The sequence below is a fragment of the Rhinatrema bivittatum genome, chromosome 5 (genome assembly GCF_901001135.1).
Source record: "Rhinatrema bivittatum chromosome 5, aRhiBiv1.1, whole genome shotgun sequence".
Lineage (NCBI taxonomy): Eukaryota > Metazoa > Chordata > Amphibia > Gymnophiona > Rhinatrematidae > Rhinatrema > Rhinatrema bivittatum.
The window spans coordinates 47,100,475-47,126,877 of record NC_042619.1 but is presented as its reverse complement, the minus strand read 5'-3'; the positions used below and the strand labels follow the sequence as shown (position 1 = coordinate 47,126,877).

General features: G+C 46.0%; 1 protein-coding gene across 2 annotated transcripts in view; it reads right to left on the bottom strand.

Annotated features, from left to right (window-relative positions):
* The window catches only part of LOC115091938, a 268,754-nt gene that overhangs the window by 8,607 nt on the left and 233,744 nt on the right, over window positions 1–26,403 (bottom strand). The window lies entirely within an intron of this gene.

The following is a 26,403-nucleotide window of genomic DNA, read 5'->3' as shown; positions in this document are numbered from 1 at the left end:
GAATAATACTTAATGGGGAGCTAGGTTGAGACATCCTATTTAACATCCCTGGTGCACAATAGGTCCCCGTAATCCACTCACACACATACCGCAACTGACATGCCACATTATAAAGTCTGAAATCTGGCAAATTAAGCCCTCCCTGCTCCCGGGGGCACTCCAAGACGGTATAAGCCAACCGAGCCCGTTTCCCCCTCCACAGGAACTTTTGTAAACTAGCACGCAAGTGACGAAGATCCCCGGCTTTCAGCCAACAGGGAATCATGTACAGCAAGTAAAGAAGCCGCGGCACTAGCACCAATATCTCTATAAATACAAGTCAGTTTAGAAAAGGTAGATAATGAGGACTTCTCCAAAATAACATCTTTTACAGATGTAGAGAATTTTATCCAATGATAATATTGAGATTTGGGCAAATCAAATGGTGCGCCAACAAAAGTACGCGAAGGCGCGCTTTTTTAAAATCTACCCCTTTATATTGAACTCTCTGCTCTATTGGTAGCCAATGGAGTTCCATCAAAACGGGAGTAATGTGTTCTTTTCTATTTGACCCAACTAGTATCCTTGCTGCTGTGTTCTGCAAAATTTGTAATGGCCGTAAAGTGGAATAGGGCAGGCCCAAAAGAGGGCGTTACAGTAGCCTGTTGAAGAAAAAAATCAATGTTTGTAACACAGTTCTGAAATCTTCCTTTGTCTAAGAATGGTTTTAGTCTCCTAAGTATTAATAATTTGAAGTACCCCACTTTTGTTTTTTTAGCGATGTGATTCTTAAAATTTAATTCTGGGTCTAGCTGTATTTCTGGATCTCTAACTATAGGGGCTAGATTTATATTTATTGTTTCGTGTTTAAATTGTAAGTTTACATAATTTGGGGAGACTTTTCTTTCTAACAGCATTATTCTGGTTTTGTCTATATTAATACACAATTTCATTTGGTTTAATAGTTGTTTAATTACATTCAGATAAAGTGAGGCAATTTGAAGTGCTTTTTCTACTGTATCATTGACCAGTATTAATATCTGAAAATCATCAGCGTAGGAGTAGTATTTTAGCCCAAGTCCTGATAGTAGATGTCATAATGAAGTCATATAAATGTTGAACAAGGTCGCCAATAAGGCAGAACCTTGTGGTATGCCAGTATTAAGCTTAATAGTTTTGGAAATACTGTTATTGATTTGCACTTGAAATGGCTGTCCTTCAATACCTGTTTCCTTTAACTGGGAACCATGATTTCACAATGTCAAATGTCAAATGCTGCCGATATGCTGCTGATATGCTGAATAAGAAAATAAATTGGATTTAAACAATCTACATGCTGAGATATCACGCTTAGAGAGCGCATATTCATAGTAAAGATAATTTCTTGTTGTAATCTTTGTATAAGGCTAAATATGCTTAGATTAATAATCTATTGAGTAAACAAGCCAGAAAATCTATCTAGAAGGCTCACTATTATTCAGAAAATAATAAATGTGGACAATTACTAATCAATTATCTTACAAAATGCAGTGCAAGGAAACAGGATCACGTAATTTGCATGAATTCTTCACATACAGTGGTACAAGATTTTGAGATATTTGATCAATTCTGACTATGCTATCACAATTTATATTCTTCTAAAGTTCCTAATGATTCTTGTCCTACAAATCATTTTTATATCCACTTACTCATCCCATCCTTAAGACAGGATAACAGCTGAAGTTAGATGAGCCACTTCCTATTGTGGAAATATCTAAAGCCTTTTCTATATTAAATATAGGAAAGGCTCCTGGCCCTGCTGGCTATTCCATTATATTTTTTAAACATTTGAGGAGTTACATACATAGATACTATATAGATCTAATGTTGAATCCAACCTTAGACCCTCCATTTGCTGATGCATGCATCTTTGTATTGCCAAAACCCAGGTAGAGACCCTGCTTTAGTGTCTAATTATAGACCAATTTCCTTATTCAATACTGATTATAAGCTTTTTGCCAAATAGCTAGCTATTAGGATGGATACTGTCATGTGTGCTTTGATACATCTTGAGCAATCAGGTTTTTAAAGTGGCTTTATATTTCTAATAATGCATGTACTTCTTTGCATAAGATTGCTCTACACAAAATACTTCCATCCCCATAATTGCCTTGTCTTTAAATGCAGAGAAGGCATTTGACCATGTGGAATGGGGGTATCTCTTTTCTGTTCTACATTGGTTTGGATTCAGAGACAATTTTTTTATCTGGAATCTGTTTTCTTCTCCATGTTTTCTCCCCCCCCCCAAAAAAAAAAAGTATATATACTGGTAAATAACAAGCTTTCTTCCAAATTTACATTATTCTGAGGCACAAGACAGGATTTCCCCTTGAAACCCTTCTTTTGAATTTGGCATTAGAACCCCTTTTGCTGGCTATTAGACAACATCCTGAAATATTGGGCATTTCGATAGAGGAGGAGATGTTCAAAACATCAGTGTATGCTGATGACATTTTACTGTACATTAGTGATCCTGAGGTCTCTCTTCCAACTTTGTTTTCTCTCATCTCTTCTTTCTCCAATGTCTCAGGGTATCGAGCTAATTGGAAAAAAAACTGAGATTATGCCTCTAAATTTCTTGGGTCTTCATGCCGATCTGGATAAATACCAATTCAAACAAGTACAAGGTGGTCTTAAATATTTGGGTATTTTGTTTCATATTGATCTCTCGCACACTGGGGCAGATTTTATAAATCTGTGCACATGCGTACTTTTGTTTGCGCACCAGGCGCAAACAAGAGTACGCGGGATTTTAATAGATATGCGCGTAGCCGTGCGTATCCATTAAAATCTGGGGACAGCGCACGCAAGGCTGCCCAAAATCGGCAGCCTGCGCGCGCCGAGCCACGCTGCCTGCCTCCATTCCCTCCAAGGCCGCTCCGAAATCGGAGCGGCCTCGGAGGGAACTTTCCTTCCACCCACCCACCCACACCTTCCCTTCCCTTCCCCTACATAACCCACCCCCCCCCCCCCCGGCCCTATCTAAACCCCTCCCTACCTTTGTCAGCAAAGTTACGCCTGCTGGAAGCAGGCGTAACTTTGCGCGCACCGGGCCGGCTGCCATGCTCCATGTTCTGGTCTGGGGGCTGATCCAGAGGCCGCGGCCATGCCCCCGGAATGCCCCCGGGCTGAAACACGCCCACAGTGCCGCCCCTGAAACGCCGCGTCACTCGTGACACGCCCCTCCATGCAAGCCCCGGGACTTACGCGTGTCCCGGGACTTGCGCGCGCCGCCGAGCCTATGCAAAATAGGCTCGGCGCGCGCAGGGGGTGTTTGGGGTAGGTTTTCGGGGGGTACGCGTGTATCTTACGCGCGTACCCCTTTGAAAATCTACCCCACTGTTAAATACTGTAAAAATGCTCTCATTTGTATGTTTCAGGAAACAATTTTCAATAGTCTCCTTTATACCTCACTTGGCGGGGATGATGATTATTGCACCCAGGATAAATTATGTTTTTTCTATGGTAGCAATATATTTTTCATCTGCTTTTTACAAACAAGTGAACAGAATACTAACTGACTGTTTATGGATGAGCAAATTTTCTGATAGCACTTTCCAAACTTAAAAGTAGCAGAGACCATAGTTATCACCAATCTTATATATAACAGCAGGGATATTATTGGTTACACTCAATACTAAGCATCTCTAATAGCCCTCATTAGTTACTTATTGAACAGTACTTATTCAAACCCTTTCCTTTCATGTCTATTCCCAAATGTCATTACCAGGTTTTTTTTTAGCAGAGAACCCTCTAATTGCTTCTATGTTTTGGGCATATTCTGAATATGATCAATTATTCAGTTCAACTTCTCCCAAATGGAAATTTTCTAAATTTTCATCTCCATGGATCCATCCTTGCATTAAAATAGCCAATAGAAGTATCTCTTGAAAACCATGGTATTATGTGGCATGTGGTTTTAGATTAAATAATACAGGGTGCTAAATTACTTGCATTTGAGGAAATGATATCCCGATTTGATTTGCCCAAATCTCAATATTATCATTGGATAAAATTCTCTACATCTGTAAAAGATGTTATTATGGGCCATCCAGTGCCATCCAGTGCTCCTACCATGTGACAGGGTCCGGCCAATGGCACGGATACCCTGTCACATGGTAAGGGCAAAGGGCCATCGGCGCCATTTTGATTAGTGGCAGCCGACGGCCCGGGAGCGGGAGATCGCTCCAGGGACCCCCACTGGACAACCAGGTACCTGTAAAAAGTTTTTTTGGGGGGTCGGGAGGGTGGGGGAAGCTAAGGTATTAGTTTTAAAGGGTCGGGGTGGGTTTAGGGGTTATTTTTGTGTGCTGTTTTTCCCACCCTCCCCCAAAACAATAAGAGAACCCCCACGATCAATATCGTGGGGATTTCCTATCGTTTTGGGGGAGCCCCTGATTTCTGACGATTTTGAAAATATCGTCCGATATTTTCAATCGTCCTAAGCCCGATTCACATCCCTAGTGGAGACCTCTGGATGATTGCTTAAAGGTTTTATCCCTGTAACTTAAGATATAGTGTGTTTCTTCTTGTGATTGTCTGAGCATTGGTTTTGCCCTATATGATACTTTTCTACCTTTCCATTTAGATATATTGCAGTGTTGTTTTCTGTTTGTTGTAAATTTGCTTAAATTCAATAAAAAGATTTGAACTGGTAACATTTTGTTGAAAATATACAAAGCATCATACAGAATCAAGACAGTGACATGGAGATGCTATGCAACAGATCTTTGAAATCACCCTGCAAACAAATTCTGAAAAGATTTTCCAAAGCCAAAGATCTGCAGGAGGAACAAGGTAAGAGTCTAAACAGAAAGCCTGCACTGGCTCAGAGAAAGTTTGCAATGCCACAGGTATTTATTTTCCTCTGTCATAGGAACTGTACCATAGTAGCTGGGAAGAAATTGGTGAAGTAGCAATCTATCTTCATATCCAGTGTAACCCCCTCATAGCATATGACTGTCCTGATAGTGGCAATGGTTTGGATCAAGTAAATGGCTAATGGGCCCAATGGGAGTAGTATAATGGGAAGCGACAAATGATAGTGATAAATGAAGTTTACTCTGAGGAAGGGGGCATTACTAGTGGCAGTCCTTGAACTGGTTCTTTTCAACATTTTCATAAGCAACATAGCACATGGATTGTCGGGAAAGGTTTGTCTATTTGCAGATGATACCAACATTTGCAACAGGATTGACAGCCAGGAATGTGTGGAAAACATGAGGCAGGATCTAACAAACCTTGAGGAATGGTCTAGGGTCTGGCAGCTAAGATTTAACACTAGAAAATGCAGAGTAAACATTTAGGATGCAAAACGAAAGGGAGAGGTACAGTATTGGAGGAGAAATTCTTCTAAGCACAAAAGAAGAGTGGGATCTGAGGGTCATCATACCTAATGATATTAACGTGGCCAGAGAGGTAGATAAAGCAATAGCAAAAGCCAGAAAGGTGCTTGGCTGCATAGATAGAGGCATGGTCAGCAGAAAAAGAGATGATATTGCCCCTGGTGAGACATCATTTGGACTACTGTGTACAATTCTGGAGACCATGCCTTCAATAGGATATAAACCAGTTGGAGTCAGTCCAGAAGGTAGCTACTAAAATAGTCAGTGGTCTTCGTTCTATAGGGATAAACTTAAAAAGGTAAACATGTATACCCTAGAGAAAAGGTGAGATAAGGAAATATGATAGAGACATTTAAATATCTCAAAGGTTTCCATGCAATGTTCTCTCAACCTAGCTTGATGGACTCTCTACCTGGGTAACATCAAGATAGGTTGAGAGAACATTGCACAAATCTCTTTGAGTGCATTTCCTCACTCCGAGGGTCATCAAATCTTCACAAGAGAGCACTGTTCTGTTCGTATGTCTCACTTTGAATGTCAAAGTGGCCCCTAACACCTACACTAATACCTAAACCTCACCTCAAGTTACTAGGTGGGCCTCCCATAGAGATATAAATACCACTCAATTTCTGGTTTCATTGTATTGTTTTATTGCATCACAATAAAAATCTTAAATTTAAAAAAAAAAAAAATACCTATCTAGTGTTGGGCTTATTATGGCTAGGCTCTTTCTCTCTGTGGCTCTGATAGTAAACATGGATCCCCCCCTCTCCCAGTGGTTGTATGTAGGAAATACTACACTTATCTCAAAATGTGAAGAAGTTATCACAATTTATGATAACAGCTTTTTGCATAGGTATTAGCGCAAATTGCGATAAACTGCCTATTACCATAAAACACACCCCTTTTTCTATTGCATGCAGTATTTAGTGCACTTTGATAAATCCAGGCCTAAATTAGTTGTACAGCTGAGCAGACTAGAAAAATCATATGGTCTTTTTCTGCCATCATGTTTCTAATGTTCTAAATATGAATGTAGCAATTCACCCTGTTGAGAAAAACCTGAAAAGATGCACCAGAATGGTATGCATGGCCCCAGTGGGAGATGCCCAGCAGATGCCCAGCAGAAGGAACCTATTTCCTGAGCACCCAGGTAATAGATGTAGAGTGAGAGGAGAAAGCAGCCCAGGATAGAGCCCTGAGGCACACTGACTGATAATGGGATAGCGGTGGTGTAGAATCCGTCAGAGTATACACTAAAATACAATGGGAGAGTTAAGAGGAGAACCAAGCTAGAATGGAGTGCTGAAATCTAAGTGAGGCACAGAGCGGCAGTTACTACCCTTGGGAGAAACATGGGGTAACCTGCCTGGAGTGGCAGTTACTACCCTTGGGAGAAACATGGGGGTAACCTGCATGGAGTGGCAGTTACTACCCTTAAGAGAAACATAGGGGTAACCTGCATGGAGTAGCAGTTACAACCCTTAAGATAAACATGGGGGTTACCTGTACGGAGCAGCGGTTGCTACCTTGGGAGGCTTGCTGGTCAGACTGGATGAACCATTTTGGTGTTTTTCTGCCGTCATTACTATGTTACTTTATTTTGTCATACTTCTATTAAAAACTTAAATGTGATCTTAGAGACTCTACGCAATCAGTTTCAGAGACAGAGGGATATGATGACACATTCAAATACCTCAAAGGTATAAATAATGTACAAGAAGCAAACCTTAAGAACATAAGAAGAAAGGGAAGTCTAAAATAAGAAGGCACAGTATGAGGCTCCAAGAGGGTAAACTTAAGAGTAGTATCAGAACATATTTCTTTACAGAAAGAGTGGTGGACAGTTTTCCAGTGGAGGTGGTGGAGGCAAAATCTGAAATAGAATTCAAGAAAGCACAGGATAAGCAAAGTGTATTCCTAGTTGCAAAGAAGTGAGGAAGATAGCCATTGCATCAGGAAGTAACTGAGCAGTCTAGAGGCTGATTAATAGCTGAATTTTCAAATGCCGGCATGCATAAAAACCAGGAGATACGTGCATGGCCGAGCGTAGTTTTAAAATGGCCTGGCCACGCACGTGACTCCTAGTACACGCAGAAGTGCCAATTGGTTAAAAAGGAGCGGCTGGGGTTTGGGCAGGGCGGGGGCAGGACAAGGCGTGGGGGGGCTGGCTGGGGAAATGTGCGCCCGCACCTGGACAGCGCGTGAAACCTTTTTCATCTATTCAGACAAACAGGCCGATTCAGTAAAGTCCGCAGGAGAGCGGGCGAATGCCCGCTCTCCCGGCGCTCGCACAGGCCACTCGCATGTGTGCGCGATGCAGTATTTAAATTAGGTCTGGTGGTAGAAATGGGCAAAAGGAGGCGCTAGGGACACTAGCGCGTCCCTAGCGCCTCCTTTTGGCCCGGAGCGGCAGCTGTCAGCAGGTTTGGCAGCCGACGCTCAATATTGCCGGCATCGGTTCTCGAGCCCGCTGACAGCTACGGGCTCAGAAACCAGACGCCGGCAAAATTGAGCGTCCGGTTTTCGACCCAACAGCCGCCAGCTGACTTCAAATTTTTTTTCTATTTTACTTTTTTTACCCTTCGGGACCTCCGACTTAATATCGCCATGATATTAAGTCGGAGGGTGCACAGAAAAGCAGTTTTTACTGCTTTTCTGTGCACTTTCCCGGTGCCTGAGAAATTAGCGCCTACCTTTGGGTAGGCGCTAATTTCTGAAAGTAAAATGTGTGGCTTGGCTGCACATTTTATTTACTGAATCGTGCGCACATACCTAATAGGGCCATCAACATGCATTTGCATGTTGAGGGAGCTATTAGGTTCGGCGGGTTGGACGCGCGTTTTCCGCCCCTTACTGAATAAGGGGTAAGGGAAAACGCGCGTCCAATGACAGGTTAACAGTAAGCTCCATTGGAGTGGCCTGAAAATAAGTTCCAAAAGAAAAAGAAAAAAAGTAGGAAGAGGGGTTTTAGGGGTCGGGGAGGAAAGGGTAAAAGGGAGGCAGAGTAGGTAGAGGCTTAGAGAACTGGGCAAAGGCCCGATCGCGTCGCCACGTGACTTTTAAAATCCCCCTTCTTGCACGTGCGAGTTGCCACTCTGTTCTGACTTGGAAGGTAGATCCTTCGTCCGGCGAGGGGTGAAGACCTCTCGTCGAAAGGCGAGGCCAATCACGAAGGTTGTTCCAAAAGAAAAAGAAAAAAAGTAGGAAGAGGGGTTTTAGGGGTCGGGGAGGAAAGGGTAAAAGGGAGGCAGAGTAGGTAGAGGCTTAGAGAACTGGGCAAAGGCCCGATCGCGTCGCCACGTGACTTTTAAAATCCCCCTTCTTGCACGTGCGAGTTGCCACTCTGTTCTGACTTGGAAGGTAGATCCTTCATCCGGCGAGGGGTGAAGACCTCTCGTCGAAAGGCGAGGCTAATCACGAAGGTCGTTGGAGGTAAGGAATGAAAATCTGGATGCAGGCGCCTCCTGCGGGTCGTTTAATCCAGATAGCTGGCACCTCCAGCAGGTCGAGAGAACAGAAACTGGCGCCTCCAGCAGATCATGGAAACAGAAGAGGAAATGAAAGCCAGTCCAGGTAACAAGAGTCAGCACACTCCACAGACAGTCCAGGGGTCGAGAGTCAGAATACTCCGCAGCCAGTCCAGGGGTCGAGAGCCAGAATACTCCGCGGCCAGTCCAGGAGTCGAGAGCCAGAATACTCCGCAGCCAGTCCAGGGGTCGAGAGCCAGAATACTTCCGTAGCCAGTCCAGGGGTCAAGAGCCAAGCAGAAACAACAGCCAATCCAGGGATCACACCACGGAGGAGCAAAATCAGGAACCGATAGCAGGAAAATCACCAGAGCCACGAAGCCAAGAGCCACGAAGCCAAGGCTCAGACCTTGCCTTAAATAGTTGATTTAAGATGGAGTCAAGCAGGAAGGAACCCCCTACTTCCTGTAGGGTTTCCTTTAAGGCCAGGTTCTAGCTGCCCGCGCGGCCCTAGTAAAATTCAGGGGGCGTGGCTAACCGAGCCGAGGGAACGCCGTGGCCATCTTGAAGGCAGCAGCACTGCCACTGAGGCGGGCTGCTGATGCCGACCCCGAAGTCTGAGCCTGGCCCTGCCGCGCGGGTGAGTGTCCGGCCCCCGGTTGCGGTCGGCCACAGCCGGTGGTCATAACAGTACCCCCTCCTTTAGGCCTCCCCCTAGAAGGCTTGGGCTTCCCAAGATGACTGATATGAAAATTTTTTAGGAGATCCTTGTCCAAGATGTTCTTAGCAGGCTCCCATGAATTCTCCTCTGGGCCGAATCCCTCCCAAGCCAGAAGATACTCCCACTTAACATAGAAACATAGAAATGACGGCAGAAGAAGACCAACCGGTCCATCCAGTCTGCCCAGCAAGCTTCACACATTTGTTCTCATACTTAACTGTTTCTCTTGGCTCTTAGTAACCTTATGTTCTAATTCCCTTTTCACCCCCACCATTAATGTAGAGAGCAGTGCTGGAGCTGCTTCCAAGTGAAATATTAAGTTTGATTAGTTGGGTAAGCGGCAGCATAGCTCTCTGCCATGAAGCAGAGGGCAATGCTGGAAATGTGTGAAGTATCAGTTTTTCTTTTCCCCTGTCATTGAAGCAAGGAGTCATGCCGGACATGCACCGAAAGTGAAGAATGCCTTGAAAGTCACATTAACTATCATCAAATATTGAAAAGCCTAATAATTGGTAATACCTATAAGCCCATGAACCCATCCCTGTTTTTTTTTCTTTTTTTCTTTTCTTTTTTTAATTGGGAGATGGATGCCCTTCATCCTTCTACTCTGTGAAGGTGGACACCTACCACCGGCCACTGGCATCCCGCTCCGTTAATGCCTCTGTGGCTACTGCCGCTCCATGCAGTGTTTTACTACCTGCTCTTTATATGCGTCCTCTAGAACTGATGGATCCCATCCCTGGGTTTTTTTATTATTTATTTAATTGGGAGATGACAGCCCTCCATCCTTCCGCTCCGTGAAGGTGGACACCTACCACTGGCCACTGGCATCCCGCTCCGTGAATGCCTCTGTGGCTACTGCCGCTCTGTGCAGTATTTTACTACCTGCTCTTTATATGGACACCTACCTCTGGCCACTGGCATCCCGCTCCGTGAATGCCTCTGTGGCTACTGCCGCTCCGTGCAGTATTTTACTACCTGCTCTTTATATGCGTCCTCTGGACCTGATGGATCCACAATATTTATCCCATGCCCCTTTGAAGTGCTTCACAGTTTTGGACTTCACCACTTCCTCCGGAAGGGCATTCCAGGCATCCACCACTCTCTCCGTGAAGAAATTCTTCCTGACATTGGTTCTTAGTCTTCCTCCTTGGAGCCTCAGCTCGTGACCTCTGGTTCTGCTGATTTTTTTCTGTTGGAAAAGGTTTGTCATTGTCTTTGGATCGTTAACCACACCTGCGGATATCAAGAACCTCTTGAACCTGATAAGTGTCTTCCTCTGCCCTCACTGGAGAAGAGACAGGAACCTTCCGAGAGGGCCAGTTGAGGAGTAATGGCTTCAAAAGAGAAACGTGAAATGAGTTGTGAATGCGTAGGGTAGCCGGAAGGCGTAATCGATAAGTCACTGGACCTAATTGTTTAATTACCGGGAAAGGTCCAATGTACCGAGGAGCTAGCCACATCGAGGGAACCCGTAGCCAAATACATCTAGTACTGAGCCAGACTTTATCTCCAGGGCAAAAACATGGTGCTGGTCTCCGATGTCTGTCAGCGAATTTCTTAGCGGTCACTGCCGCTCTCTGTAACATTTGTTGCGTACGTGTCCAAAGTTTTTCAAAGTGGGTGGCGGTGAGCTGGGCCGCCGGAGAAGAGACAGGCAGAGGTAGCGGTACTGGCGGAGCAGGTTGGCGACCGAAGACAATTTGAAATGGAGAGGACCCAGTTGAAGTACAAGAATGGAAGCTGTGGGAAAATTCTGCCCAAGGCAGCAAAGCCGCCCAGTCATCCTGTCGGGTGTTGACGTAGGAGCGCAGGAATTGTTTCAGAGCTCAATTAGTTCTCTCTGCCTGCCCGTTGGCCTGAGGATGGAAGGCCGTGGTGAAGTCTAGTGCAATCTGAAATTTGGTACAGAGACTTCGCCAAAATCGAGCTGTGAATTGGGACCCCCGATCGGACATGATGTGCTGGGGTATTCCGTAGAGACGTAAAATATGTGCCATAAATAGCTGTGCCAATTGGGGAGCGGAGGGAAGGGCGGGAAATGGTGTAAAGTGAGCCATTTTAGAGAATCGATCAACTACCACCCATATTACTGTATGTCCTTCGGTAGCTGGAAGGTCGACAATAAAGTCAGTGGAGATGTGTGTCCATGGTCTTGAGGGTGTAGGAAGTGGTTGCACCTTCCCCCAGGGTTTTCCTGCAGGGTTCTTGTGCTGCGCACAAACAGGGCAGGAGTCAACATACGCTTGAATGTCCTTGCACATCCCTGGCCACCAATAGTGTTGTTGAAGCAGATCCTGTGTACATCTGCATCCCGGATGCCCGGCCAACTGAGAGTCATGTCCCCACTTTAAAACTTTAGTACGGAGCCTCTTGGGTACCACGGTCTTACCAATGGGAACCGTGAAGGTTGCTGAAAGAATGACACGGGCTGGGTCAATGATGTACTGTAAAGGTTCTTCTATATCTTCAGAAATAAATGACCGTGATAATGCATCGGCCTTAATATTCTTGCTTGCTGGTCTGTATCTTAATTCAAAGTCGAAACGTGTAAAAAATAATGCCCAGCGAGCTTGACGTGGGTTCAGGCGGTGGGCTTGTTGTAAATATGTCAGATTTTTATGGTCCTTAAAAACTGTTATCCGATGTTGAGCTCCCTCTAACCACTGACGCCACTCTTCAAATGCAAGTTTGATGGCTAACAGTTCTTTGTCGCCAATGGAATAACTGCATTCCGCAGGTGAAAATTTCTTCGAAAAATAGGAACAAGGGTGGAATTTCCCGCCAGCGTCGTTCTGACTCAAAACTGCTCCAACCCCCTCCGAAGAAGCGTCTACATCTACGTAAATGGACGTCTAGGATCCGGGTGGTGGAGACAGGGTTGCCGCAGAAAAGCTTCCTTGAGAGTTTGGAATGCTGCAATTGCTCCTACCGGCCAGGTTTTGATATTGACCCCCTTACGTGTAAGTGCAGATAGCGGTGCGGTTAGTTTAGATGACGATAATAGTTAGCGAAACCAAGAAAACGTTGGAGAGCTCGTAGCCCATTGGGTTGGGGGCCATTCTTTTATACATTTCACTTTGGTCGGATCCATTTCGAATCCTTGTTTTGAGACAATATATCCTAGAAAAGGTAGGGACTCTGCTTCAAAGATGCATTTCTCCAGTTTGGCATATAATCGATGTTCCCTTAAACGTTGTAGAACTTGTGTCACATGTTGGCGATGCGACTGTAGGTCCCTGAAAAATATCAAAATATCATCGAGATATACAATCACACAGATACATAACAAGTCTCGAAAAATCTCATTAATAAAGTGTTGAAAGACAGCAGGGGCATTAGTTAAACCATCTCTGGTGTTGAATGCTGTTTTCTACTTGTCTCCCTCCCGAATCCGAAGTAGATTATATGCCCCCCGCAGGTCCAATTTGGAGAATATTTGAGCTCCTTGCAGACGATCAAACAGTTCAGCAATAAGAGGCAGGGGATAACGATCCTTGATGGTGATAGCATTGAGACCACGAAAGTCTATGCAAGGACGTAAAGTTCCATCTTTCTTTTCAACAAAAAAAAAACCAGCCCCCGCAGGAGAAGTGGATTGACGGATAAACCCCTTCTGTAGATTATCCTGGATGTATTCAGACATCACCCGTGTCTCCATGGTAGATAAAGGATAAACTCTACCATGCGGTAGAGTGGATCCTGAAACCAATCGAATAGCGCAGTCAAATTCTCGATGCGGGGGTAAAATATCCGCGGCCTCCTTGGAGAAGACGTCTGTGAATTGTGCGTATTGTGGGGGTAGCTTCCGTAGTACAGAAGTGCAGATAAAGCTAGAATCAGAAGTAGGACTCCGTAAACAAATCCCATGGCATCCGGATCCCCATTGAGTGAGTTTTAAAGAAGTCCAGTCGAATTGTGGATTGTGGCATTGAAGCCAGGGAATCCCGAGAACAACTGGGTGGATGGCTTTGCTGAGGACGTAGAAGTGATTTGTTCGGTTTGGTCAGCTGCAATGAGGCAGTTTATAGGTACTGTGTGATGTGTTATCTTCCCAGGTAATGGTTCCCCGTGGATAGAAGAGATGATCAACGGTGTGGGGCAGAGTTGAGTGGGAATCTGGAGTTGATCCACTAGTTCTTGTAGTATGAATTCTCCCCCCGCACCAGAGTCTATTAAAGCCAAAGTGTTAAATTCATGTCCACTGATGTCCAGAGTGACTTGTACAGTGAGTGGGGGAGATGGGGAGACGAGACCTAGAGTGACTCCCCCTGAGCACCCTAGGCTTTGGAGTTTCCCGGCCGAATAGGACATGATGCAATCCGATGGCCAGCTCCTCCACAATAAAGACAAAGGCCTGCCTTACGACGTCTCAGACGTTCTTCGGGTGTTAGAGGTCCTCGGCCCAATTGCATGGGTACGGCCACCGGTCCCTCAGGAACGGAGGATTCTCGCGAAGTAGTAGAGGTGAAAGGCGGAATATAAGGGGTAACAGGGCGTCTCCGTGATCCTAGCATCTCCCGGGCCCTTTCTTGTAGCCGGTCAATCCTGGTCACAATTTCAATTACTGCATTTAAGGAGGATGGAAGTTCACGAGCGGCTAGCTCGTCCTTGATTCTGGCAGATAGTCCCTCTAGATAAATAGATCGTAAAACAGGTTCTTCCCAATGAAGTTTCATAGCCAGAGTCCGAAACTCAATGTTGTAATCTGTAATGGATCGTCCTCCTTGTCGGAGATGTAACAGGTCCGTACTGGCAGCAGCTTGCTTCCCTGGTTCCTCAAACGCTGTTTGAAACAGTTCAAGAAATTGTGATAGATCCTGTAATACAGGATCCAAGCGCTGCCAGAGTGGAGAGGCCCAGGTCAGAGCTTTACCTTCCAGTAAGGGTAGAATATAGGTGGTTTTCGTTATATCATCCGGAAACAGTGTTCGTTGAAGGTGAAAATGCATGCTACACTGATCCAGGAATCCTAAGCAGAGACGAGAATCCCTGCCATATCGGGGTGGAGTGGGTAGAGGAAGAACAGGTGGATGATAGCTCTGAATGACCGGCGGAGCTGGTACTGGCGGAGGAATAGGAGCTGGAGGACTAGACTGAGTTGCGACTACAGCGTCAAGCCGAGCGCTGAGTCGTTCAATGGAGGCAGCCATAGATTCTAACATGTTCTGTTGCTCCATGATCCTCTGGGCCAAACCAGGAACTGCTCTTAAGGCGGAGGCCTCGGCCGGGTCCAAGGCCTTGGCTTACTGTTCTGACTTGGAAGGTGGACCCTTGGTCCGGCGAGGGGTGAAGTCCTCTCGTCGAAAGACGAGGCCAATCACGAAAGTTGTTGGAGGTAAGGAATGAAAATCTGGATGCAGGCGCCTCCTGCAGGTCGTTTAATCCAGATAGCTGGCGCCTCCAGTGGGTCGAGAGAACAGAAGCTGGCGCCTCCAGCAGGTCGTGGAAACAGAAGAGGAAACGAAAGCCGGTCCGGGTAACAAGAGTCAGCACACTCCGCAGACAGTCCAGGGGTCGAGAGCCAGAATACTCCGCGGCCAGTCCAGGAGTCGAGAGCTAGAACACTCCGTAGCCAGTCCAGGGGTCGAGAGCCAGAATACTTCCGTAGCCAGTCCAGGGGTCAAGAGCCAAGCAGGAACGACAGCCAATCCAGGGATCACACCACGGAGGAGCAAAATCAGGAACCGATAGCAGGAAAATCACCAGAGCCACGAAGCCAAGGCAAGGTCTGAAGGCTCAGACCTTGCCTTAAATAGTTGATTGAAGTTGGAGTCAGGCAGGAAGGAACCCCCTACTTCCTGTAGGGGTTCCTTAAAGGCCAGGTTCTAGCTGCCCGCGCGGCCCTAGTAAAATTCAAGGGGCGTGGCTAACCGAGCCGAGGGAACACCGTGGCCATCTTGAAGGCAGCAGCACTGCCACTGAGGCAGGCTGCTGATGCCGACCCCGAAGTCTGAGCCTGGCCCTGCCGCGCGGGTGAGTGTCCGGCCCCCGGTCGCAGTCCACCGCAGCTGGTGGTCATAACACACTCGCTCTCACATGTAAATCAGCCGTGCACGTGCGTGTGGGTAGCGGATTTTATAACATGCGTGCGTCAGCGCACACATGTTATAAAATCAGCAATCTTTAAAATCCACCTTTAAGACTTATCTTCCCTGCTGTGCCTTTTGGGAAAAATGCTTAGTGCATCAGATGGCTCTTATGGTCCTTACCTGCCATTATATTCCATGTCTGTTTCTAGCTTACCCAATAGCTGGCAGCATTATCAGAGATCAGTAAACTGATCACCAGAGATTTTTATTAGCAAGAAGTAGGTCTGTAGCTAGGAAAAACTATGACGTGAGCTTACTTATTCCAGATTGTTGCAAATGACAAGTTAATTACCAAATGGTCTGTATTTTATGCGCTGCCTAGTAAGAAACTCTCTGTCAATAGTAAGAAACTCTGTCAATTACATCTGCTTTTTGTCCTTCATTGTCCTTCAAGCTCTTCTTGGCATTTTAATTTTCTCTCAGAAATGCAATTTGGTAAATTATCGGAAATAATCCCTGAGAAACAGTATGAAGGTGATATGAGGAAAATGAATAAAGAAAATGTGAAAAGCATTTCAGAATAAATGAAAAGACTGGAATCGCAAGCCAATAGAATTTTGGTAGGATTCATATTTGTTGATGGATGACTCAGACGGTGTAAGCTACATTTAGCAAAAAGTAAAATAAAACACTTATGGAGAAAAACTGGAAGCTGGAAAATGCACTGCAATGATGGTATTTCAAGTAAATCACTAAAATGATTTACAGCAGTGGCTGGAATATTTGTGAAGTTGCTGTCAGTTATTGAGTATTGTAATATACCATAAAATAAGAGGATATACCATTATTCAGTAGAGATGTGAATCGGAACCGGAATCGGTTCGGATTCCGGTTCTGATTCACATGTTTTTTTTTTCATCGGGCCCGATCGAGGTTTTGTTTATCGGCTGCGCCCGACCCGATAAACAAAAAACCCACCCTGACCCTTTAAAACTAATACCTTAGCTTCCCTCAACCTCCCCCACCCAAAAACTTTTTACAGGTACCTGGTGGTCCAGTGGGGGTCCCTGGAGCGATCTCCCGCTTTTGGGCTGTCGGCTGCCACTAATCAAAATGGCGCCGATGGCCCTTTGCCCTTACCATGTGACAGGGTATCCGTGCCATTAGCCGGACCCTGTCACATGGTAGGAGCACTGGATGGCCCGCCCCATCTTGTGCTCCTACCATGTGACAGGGGCTAACCAATGGCACCGGTAGCCCCTGTGACATAGTAAGGGCAAAGGCTATCGGCGCCATTTTGATTACTGGCAGCCGATGGCCCGAGTGCAGGAGATCGCTCCCGAACCCCTGCTGGACCACCAGGGGCTTTTGGCAAGTCTTGGGGGACCCTCCTGACCCCCACAAGACTTGCCAAAAGTCCAGCAGGGGTCCAGGAGCGACCTCCTGCACTCAGACCGTCAACTGCCAGTATTCAAAATGGCACCGATAGCCTTTGCTCTTACTATGTCACAGGGGCTACTGGTGCCATTGGTCAGCCCCGTTACATGGTAGGAGCACAAGATGGCGCCGGCCATCCAGTGCTCCTACCATGTGACAGGGTCCAGCCAATGGCACAGATACCCTTTGCCCATGGCCCTTTGCCATGGTAAGGGCAAAGGGCCATCGGTGCCATTTTGATTAGTGGCAGCCGACGGCCTGGGAGCAGGAGATCACTCCAGGGATCCCCACTGGACCACCAGGTACCTGTAAAAAGTTTTTTGGGGGGATCGGGAGGGTGGTGGAAGCTAAGGTATTATTTTTAAAGGGTCGGGGTGGGTTTAGGGGTTATTTTTGTGTGCCGTTTTTCCCGCCCTCCCCTAAAACGATAAGAGAACCCCCACGAATGGCCTACAATGCGGTGAGCTGAGCCGAATCCATGGAGTTAGCAATCTGTTATGGTTTTGAGGTGTTGGAGTAGATTCTTGGGTACTGCGGTAAGGCCACTCCCACGGGGAGGAGCCCCATGAGGAACCACAGTAATAGGCTAGGCTCGAGACACGCAAACACAGAAAATTTGTCTTTATTATACAGCTGAATGATACCACCAGAGGTAGCAGTAGTGAGGTGATCCAGTAGTAGCAGTCCAGGGGTCCTCGGCAGAGGATACCCATCTCACAATGGTGTCTTCTCGAAGCAGAGAGCGGATACCCTGCCTCCATTATGTAAGTTTAACTGTCCTGTTGAACTCCTGCCGGGAACTATGCCTCCCAAAGGCAGGACTTACCTGTTGTCTCAAACAGAGACACAAGCTATGTCTGAGTATATTAAAGGAATCTAGAAACAGGATTCATCCATCCGTCTGATTCCCCTGCAGGTGCGGGCCTCTTCTTCATTAAGAAAAAAGGACGGCGGCTTTTGCCCTTGTATTTATTACAGGGGGCTCAATGCCATAACTGCAAGGACCGGTACCCACTGCCCCTCATTAGTGAACTGTTTGATTGCCTTGAAGGGGCACAGATCTTCTCCAAAATGGACCTGAGAGGTGCGTACAATTTGGTACGCATCCAACCTGATGATATTTGGAAAACCACATTTAATACAAGGGATGGTCACTATGAATACACTGTGATGCCCTTTAGGCTATGCAATGCCCCAGCGGTCTTTCAACGCCTTATGAACGAAATCATCCGGGATCTTCTGTATTCCTTTGTAGTCGTGTACCTGGATGACATCCTGATCTTCTCTAAGGACCTTGAATCTCATTGAGATCACGTCTGGACCATCCTTCAATGTCTGAGAGAGAACCATTTGTATGCCAAACTGGAAAAATGTCTGTTTGAGCGTAATCGATTGCCCTTCCTAGGGTACATCATTTCTGACCGGGGATTTTCTATGGACCCTGAGAAAGTCCAGGGAATCCGTGACTGGCCTCAGCCAGTTGGCTTCCGTGCCTTACAATGGTTTCTTGGTTTTACCGTGGCACCACTCACGGCAATGAAGAGGAAAAGGGCCAACACTCGGGTATGGACACCCAAAGCATTAGCCACCTTTCAAACAATCAAGGAGGCTTTCTGTTCTGGCCCTTGCTATAGCATCTGGATCCTCAACGTCCTTTCGTTGTAGAGGTCAATGCCTCTGCAATTGGCACAGGAGCCGTTTTGAGCCAGTACTCCCCCAAGGGTAAACTAGTTCCCTGCTCTTTCTATTCACACAAGTTTTCTCCTACGGAACAACGTTATACTGTTGGTGACCGTGAACTCTTTGCAGTCAAGTTGGCACTTCAAGAATGGCGTCCCTGGTTGGAAGGGGCGCAACACCTTGAGCTCCTTAAAGAAGCTCAACTTCTGAACCCATGTCAGGCCCGGTGGGCACTTTTCTTTGAAAGATTTAACTTCTTCCTCTGTTTTCATCCTGGTTCCAAGAATCTCCGCACTGATGCACTATCTAGATCATTTGAACCTGAAGATGTTCCTGAAGTCTCTAGCTTCATCATTGATCCTGCTTGTATAACCCTAGTTGTGACCACTACAGTCCCTGCTGGGAAAACCATCGTGCCGCGAAAACTACGTGAACGAATCCTAAGATGGACTCATGATTCTAAGTTGGCAGGCCATCCGGGCCGTGCCCGGACCTTAGAGATGTTGTGAAGACACTATTGGTGGCCCAATATGATGCAAGTAGATGCCAAAGAATGTCTTTTTCAAAATCTTTATTGGCCTGAGACGTATACAAACAATAAAACACCCGACTCAGGCTGAGTTTCACCACATCTTTGGCATCTACTTTCTTATAAAAAGACATTCTTTGGCATCTACTTTCTTATGTCTGCTCACAGCCTTTCTAGATTGCCTACCTTGTTGCTTTTTGGGCCCAATATGGTGCAAGACTCCCTAAATTATGTGGACTCGTGTCCCATCTGTGCCCAACAGAAACCACCTACTGAAAAGCCTTGGGGCTTAATCCAACCACTCCCAGCACCTACCGAGCCATGGTCTAGCATCTCGATGGACTTTATCATGGATCTGCCTCCTTCCCAGAAGAGCACCGTGATTTGGGTCATCATCGACCGTTTTTCGAAAATGGGTCACTTCATTCCCCTGCTGGGTTTTCCCTCAGTCCCGGAGCTGGCGAAGCTGTCCTGAAGAACATTTTTCGCGTTCATTGGCTCCCCAAGGAGATTATCTCCGATCGGGGACCACAGTTTGCTGCCAAATATTGGCGTTCTCTATGTAAGAAATTTAACATTTCTTTAAGCTATACATCGGCCTATCATCCACAGGCCAATGGTCAACCTGAAAGGACCTGAAAGGACTCGGACCTGAAAGGACCATTTGGACTCTGAAGACTTTCCTCCGTTCCTATACATGATCAGCAGGATAATTGGGCTGATCTTCTGCCTTGGGCTGAGCTGTCGCACAACACTCATGTTACTGCAGCCACTGATGTATCTCCGTTCTCCGTGGTATTCGGACGGCAGCCCCGACTGCCTCTTCCAGTCCCTCTGACAGTTCCTTCTCCAGCAGCACAATCCATGGCTCACACCATTCGTCAAGTATGGAACCAAGTAAAAGAGCTTCTTTCTCAAGCCACTGAATGCTCCAAGTGTAATTCTGATATCCATAGACATCCTGCTCCACTCTTCCATCCTGGCCAGAAAGTGTGGTTAAGTGCTCGACACATACGACTGAGACTTCCCTCTCATCGCCTGGCTCCGAAGTACATTGGACCATTTCCTGTAATCCGAAGAGTGGGAGTGGTATCCTACCAATTCCAGCTACCCCATGCCATGGGGATCCATAACACGTTCCACGTGTCCTTGTTGAAGCTGTTGGTCCTCTCCTGTCCCTCAGGTAGAGTCCCCTCTCCTCCATGGGTCTCAACAGAACCTAACTCTTCCCTCCAGGTAAGAGAGGTCCTTGATGTTTGACAACGCTGAGGAAAATGGGAATACCTCCTAAACTAGGAGGGTTTTGGAGCCGAGGAGAATTTGTGGGAACCTTCCGACAATATCCTTGATAAGGAGCTTTTGAAGACCTTTTGTAGGACTTATCCTGATAAACCACATCTGTGTAGGGGGAGGCCTAGAAGAGGGGGTACTGTAATGCATCCTGTCTGCGCTCGGCCCACGTACGGGCCTGCTCACCTTCATGGTTCCATGGCAGGTCCCAGGTCAGCCTCCCTAGCGGCTGCTGCTTCCAGGCCCCAGAGTCCCACAACGGCAGTTGCCGGGCCTTCTACTGCGTGCCAGGCCTTACGCCGGAGCTCAGCATCCTTGGCTATGCTGGCCACGCCCCTATGCGCGCGTGGACTGCCCGGCCTCTTGTAAGGCCAAGGGTGGGCCCTAGCTCCGTGGCGCACCCTGATTGATTCCCCATTATAAGGAAGTCATTGCTTGAACTTCCTTGCCTTGGTTGTCAGGTCGGCTCTGTGCTAGATTGTCACTGCGTTCCTAAGAACATAAGAACATAAGAAATTGCCATGCTGGGTCAGACCAAGGGTCCATCAAGCCCAGCATCCTGTTTCCAACAGAGGCCAAACCAGGCCATAAGAACCTTGCAATTACCCAAAAACTAAGAAAATTCCATGCTACTGATGCAATTAATAGCAGTGACTATTCCCTAAGTAAACTTGATTAATAGCCATTAATGGACTTCTCCTCCAAGAACTTATCCAAACCTTTTTTGAACCCAGCTACACTAACTGCACGCCTGTCTTGTTCCAAGTCTCGTTGCAGGATCCATCTGTTCCAGTTCTGTTCCTGCTTCCTCGTACTCCAGTGTCCTCTTGTTCCTCTGTGCCTGTTTGTCTACCCAGGTAGTACCCCTGGACTGTCTTACTGGTACTAACCTCAGCCTGTTCCTTGACCTGCCTGCTCGTCTGCCTGCTGCCTGCCTTCGACTCCAGTTTGTCCCTCGACTCGTCTGCCTGCTGCCTGCCTTTGACTCCAGTTCGTCCCTCGACTCGTGTCTGCTACCAGCCTTTGACTCCAGTTTGTCCCTTAACTCGTCTGTCTGCCGCCTGCCCTTGACTCCAGTTCATCCCTCGACTCCTCTGCTCGCTGCCTGCCTTCTGACCACAGTCTGTTCCTCGACCTGCCTGCCTGCTACCTGCCTTCTGACCTTGGCCTCCCTGTGACCTCGTCTGACTTCTGAATCTTGACCTTGCTTCATTTGACCACTCCTTGGATTGACACTTGGACTTTGACCTCTGCTTGCCTGACCATGTTCCTAGATTCTGGCTCTGTTCCTCGCCTTGTCATCACCCATGCTCTTCTGGTCTTCCTTGTTACCTCAGACTTCCTATTTTGAACCTGACCGTGCTCCCCTTCAGCCTGTGGGCTCGCCGGACTCTCATCTTCCCAGGAGACCCTGCGAGGCCCACCTAAGTCCAAGTGGCCTGGGTCCCTACGGGCTCCTCCCGAGGGGACCTCAGGCTTCCAGTGGTGAAGCTCTACCTAGCCTCTGTCTCCTCCAGTGCTCTGCCCCCTGGAGGCAGTTGCTTCCTGGTTCCAACCAGGAGGCAGTTCTCCGCTGCCTCAGGAGAAGGGTCCACCCCCGAGCGCAACAAGGGATAGGAGGTGTGAACAAACTTTCTCCTGTCTCTTATATACATAATTTCTAACATATATGCTCATGCTCACACAAACTTCCCCTATATTTTCTAGGGATGTGAATCGTGTCCTCGATCGTCTTAACGATCGATTTCGGCTGGGAGGGGGAGGGAATCGTATTGTTGCCGTTTGGGGGGGTAAAATATCGTGAAAAATCGTTAAAAATTGTTAAAAATCGAAAAATCGAAAAACCGGCACATTAAAACCCCCTAAAACCCACCCCCGACCCTTTAAATTAAATCCCCCACCCAAATAACTTAAATAACCTGCGGGTCCAGCGGCGGTCCGGAACGGCAGCGGTCCGGAACGGGCTCCTGCTCCTGAATCTTGTCGTCTTCAGCCGGCGCCATTTTCCAAAATGGCGCCGAAAAATGGCGGCGGCCATAGACGAAAAAGATTGGACGGCAGGAGGTCCTTCCGGACCCCCGCTGGACTTTTGGCAAGTCTCGTGGGGGTCAGGAGGCCCCCCACAAGCTGGCCAAAAGTTCCTGGAGGTCCAGCGGGGGTCAGGGAGCGATTTCCCGCCGCAAATCGTTTTCGTACGGAAAATGGCGCCGGCAGGAGATCGACTGCAGGAGGTCATTCAGCGAGGGTTCCGGCGCCTCGCTGAACGACCTCCTGCAGTCGATCTCCTGCCGGAGCCATTTTCCGTACGAAAACAATTCGCGGCGGGAAATCGCTCCCTGACCCCCGCTGGACCTCCAGGAACTTTTGGCCAGCTTGTGGGGGGCCTCCTGACCCCTACGAGACTTGCCAAAAGTCCAGCGGGGGTCCGGAAGGACCTCCTGCCGTCCAATCTTTTTCGTCTATGGCCGCCGCCATTTTTCGGCGCCATTTTGGAAAATGGCGCCGGCTGAAGACGACAAGATTCAGGAGCAGGAGCCCGTTCCGGACCGCTGCCGTTCCGGACCGCCGCTGGACCCGCAGGTTATTTAAGTTATTGGGGGGGGGGTTCGGGAGGGTGGGGGATTTAATTTAAAGGGTCGGGGGTGGGTTTTAGGGGGTTTTAGTGTGCCGGCTCACGATTCTAACGATTTATAACGATAAATCGTTAGAATCTGTATTGTATTGTGTTCCATAACGGTTTAAGACGATATTAAAATTATCGGACGATAATTTTAATCGTCCTAAAACGATTCACATCCCTAATATTTTCTCTCACATAGATAGATGCTGACTGGCTCACAAACTCTGGCATACACATATGCTCAGTTTTAAATAGTCCTCTTACTCACACAAATGCTCATTGGCATGCTTGTTTTCTCTCACTCACATACATGTTCACTGGCTCACTCATTCTTGCTCACACACATGCTCTGGAAAACACAGTAAGCCTTGCTATTATGCATTGCAGCAATGGAAAAACAGAAACATCATTCCTCATAAAATATTAAGCAATAAAATCAAGAGATAAAACATCATTCATAATATTAAAACCATACTAAAAAAAAAAAGACTAAATATGTCAAGCAGGCAACAGCCATTGAACATCCAGTAATTAAAATGTTTTTTCCAATATTTCCCAAACATAAAATATTTCAAACAGAAGACACATGACATAACACCCCAAAATTTAAATTAATAGGATTAAACATTTCCAGCTCTCCATACTTGGGATCTTTTTATTTCCAGTCACCCATAGATTATTGTGGATTGGAGGAGAGGGCCTCACAATCTTTACCTCTTTTGAAAATTTGTCAAGATATCGAAAAGAGGTTGTGTACATCTGTCATTTAATGTATGTGGGTAAGAACAGCACACAATTGAGGACCAGGATGATTGAACATCACAGCTCTATTACTCAACAGAGATTGGAAACCCCGCTAGTGTCTCATTGTTTCGCTTGTGCTCATTCGTTTTCTTATCTTGTGTTTGCAGTATTGGAGAAAGTGGATCTACATCCCGGGGAGGAGATTATGATTACTTTTTAAAGAGAAAGGAACAGCGATGGATTCATTGCTTGAATTTTGCATATCTGAATGGCCTGAATAATGAGATCTGATGGGCTGTGTGTTGATAAGAGTTTCTCTTTGTTAGAGATTGGTTTAATGGGAATGCTGTTCGTACATTCTGATTGGATGCTGTTGGGGTAAGGGGTGGGGTTTTGGCAGAATTTAATCAGTGCTATTGGGTTATGCATTTTAGAGCTAGCGGCTATTTTTAAATTTCTTGAATATATGCGGTAGTGAGGTATGTGTTTAATGTTTATAAGTGTGTCTTTTTGTCTTGTGTATTTTATCAGTGGGTGTGCTCATTTTTGTAACTATGTTTTGTTTGAATATTTTCATTTTTAGGTAATATGAGTCCCTGAGGCAGGCGTTCACATGCTGAAACATAGGTCCATGTTGGTTGGGCATTTTGTTGTGAACACAGTTTTAGATTTTTCATAAGGTGGATTGTTTAGAAGCTAAGAATCTTTCACATTTTGGGGGTTCATAAATATTGTCGTTTGTTAAAGAGTGTGATTGCTGTGAACCAGCATATGAATGAATGCTTTTGGTGCCTGTGTTCTGACACCGTTTGCAACCCATTGTGAGGCAAGAGACAGGAGGACTGCTATTTTGGCACCTAAATCTAATCTGATGCCGTGTTTGTTCAGAAAGTTGTGTCTATATTAATCATATAGTAATTGAATGATATCATTTGTGGAACCTGTGTTTTTATGTGACAGTTACATTTGGGGTTCTTGCTCATTTTCTGTGTGGGTATATTTCACATATTATGTTAATTTACATTTCTATATTGCCTTCCTTGGAGCACTGAAAGCACATTACAAATTTAAAAAGAAACAGTATAATAAACATTTATTAATGCATCATTGATCTAGTATATCAGTAAAGTGAATTAAAATAAAGCATTTAAAACATCAAAAAATGCATCAGAATCTCAAGCTGGAAACTACTTAAACCAAATTGCTGTCTCTGGGGAGGTTAAGACATAAACCAGTTAATTGTGTTTGTTTGTTTATTATGTTTATGCTTTATAATGATGTAATCTTCCTAGAACAATGTGCTGGTAACACTGGGCAACACATTTTCTCAAAAGTCATGTTACTGAAATGAAATTAGTCAATTCTTATACATTTCCATGTGCTAAACATGAATGTGACTGTGAAAATTCAAAATTGGCTCTAGTTTTTTTGTAATATGCAATATTTTAATTACATCTTGAATTGTATGCCAATAGTAGGAGACCTACGGTTAATACCGTTTGAAAAATGAAGTCATAGACTACGTCTTAGATTTCTTTGCTTGTCTCTTGTACACCTGCTCGGGAGCATCTCTGCGGAGTGTCCAGCAGTAGTCAGCCAGCATGAATATTTCAAATGCTCACCCTTTCTGACTGGGCTTCATATAGTACACTGCTGACGTCAGCTTACTCAGCAGCAGCATGGCAGTAGAACTGCATTGCATCAGAAAATGATGTAATAAACTCTGGATGATGTGTGCATGATGGTATTATGCAATATGATGCAATATTACATCATTCTAGGCTTATTTACAGTCCTACTGGATAAATTTACATGACTAAACATAGAAAGTGAACTATATTAAATATCTTCAAAACGAGAGCCAATAAAAACTTTTCATGGTCATATTCGTGTTCAGCACATCAAGATACTACAGAGTAGGACCTTTTTAGGTCAGTAACACTTTCATTGTTGCCCAGTGTAATAGGCAGTATATAAGTTGCTGTAAATAAATAAATAAATAAATAAATAAATAAACAAATAAACAAAACATCCATTTAATTCTTGAATAGCCACCCAGCCTTATCCCAATATCCTCAGCCCACCCTACACCCCTAGCACATCCAATAACACCATAAAATATTATGTATGTAGTATTTAGCCACACTGAGGGGTAAATTTTCAGACAGGTCAATTTGCCCAGGTAAATCAGTCTTTATTAATGTAGATGAATTTGAAAATTGCCTTTATAAAGGCCCGGCGACGCACATAAAGCCCCGGGACTTAGACGGGTCCCGGGGCTTTACTAAAGGGCCAGTCCGGGGGCGGGGTCGGAGGATCGCGTGCTGGCAAAAGATATAACAAGAATTTGGGGGGGGAAAGGTTAGGGGAAGGGGTAGGAAGGTTAGGTTAGGGGGGAGGAAACAGGGGAAGCTCACCGGCGTCGGTGCGTGTAAGGTGCACTAGTGTGCACCCCTTGTGTGTGCTGACCCTCGATTTTATAACATGCACGTGCTGGCGCGTGCATGTTATAAAATC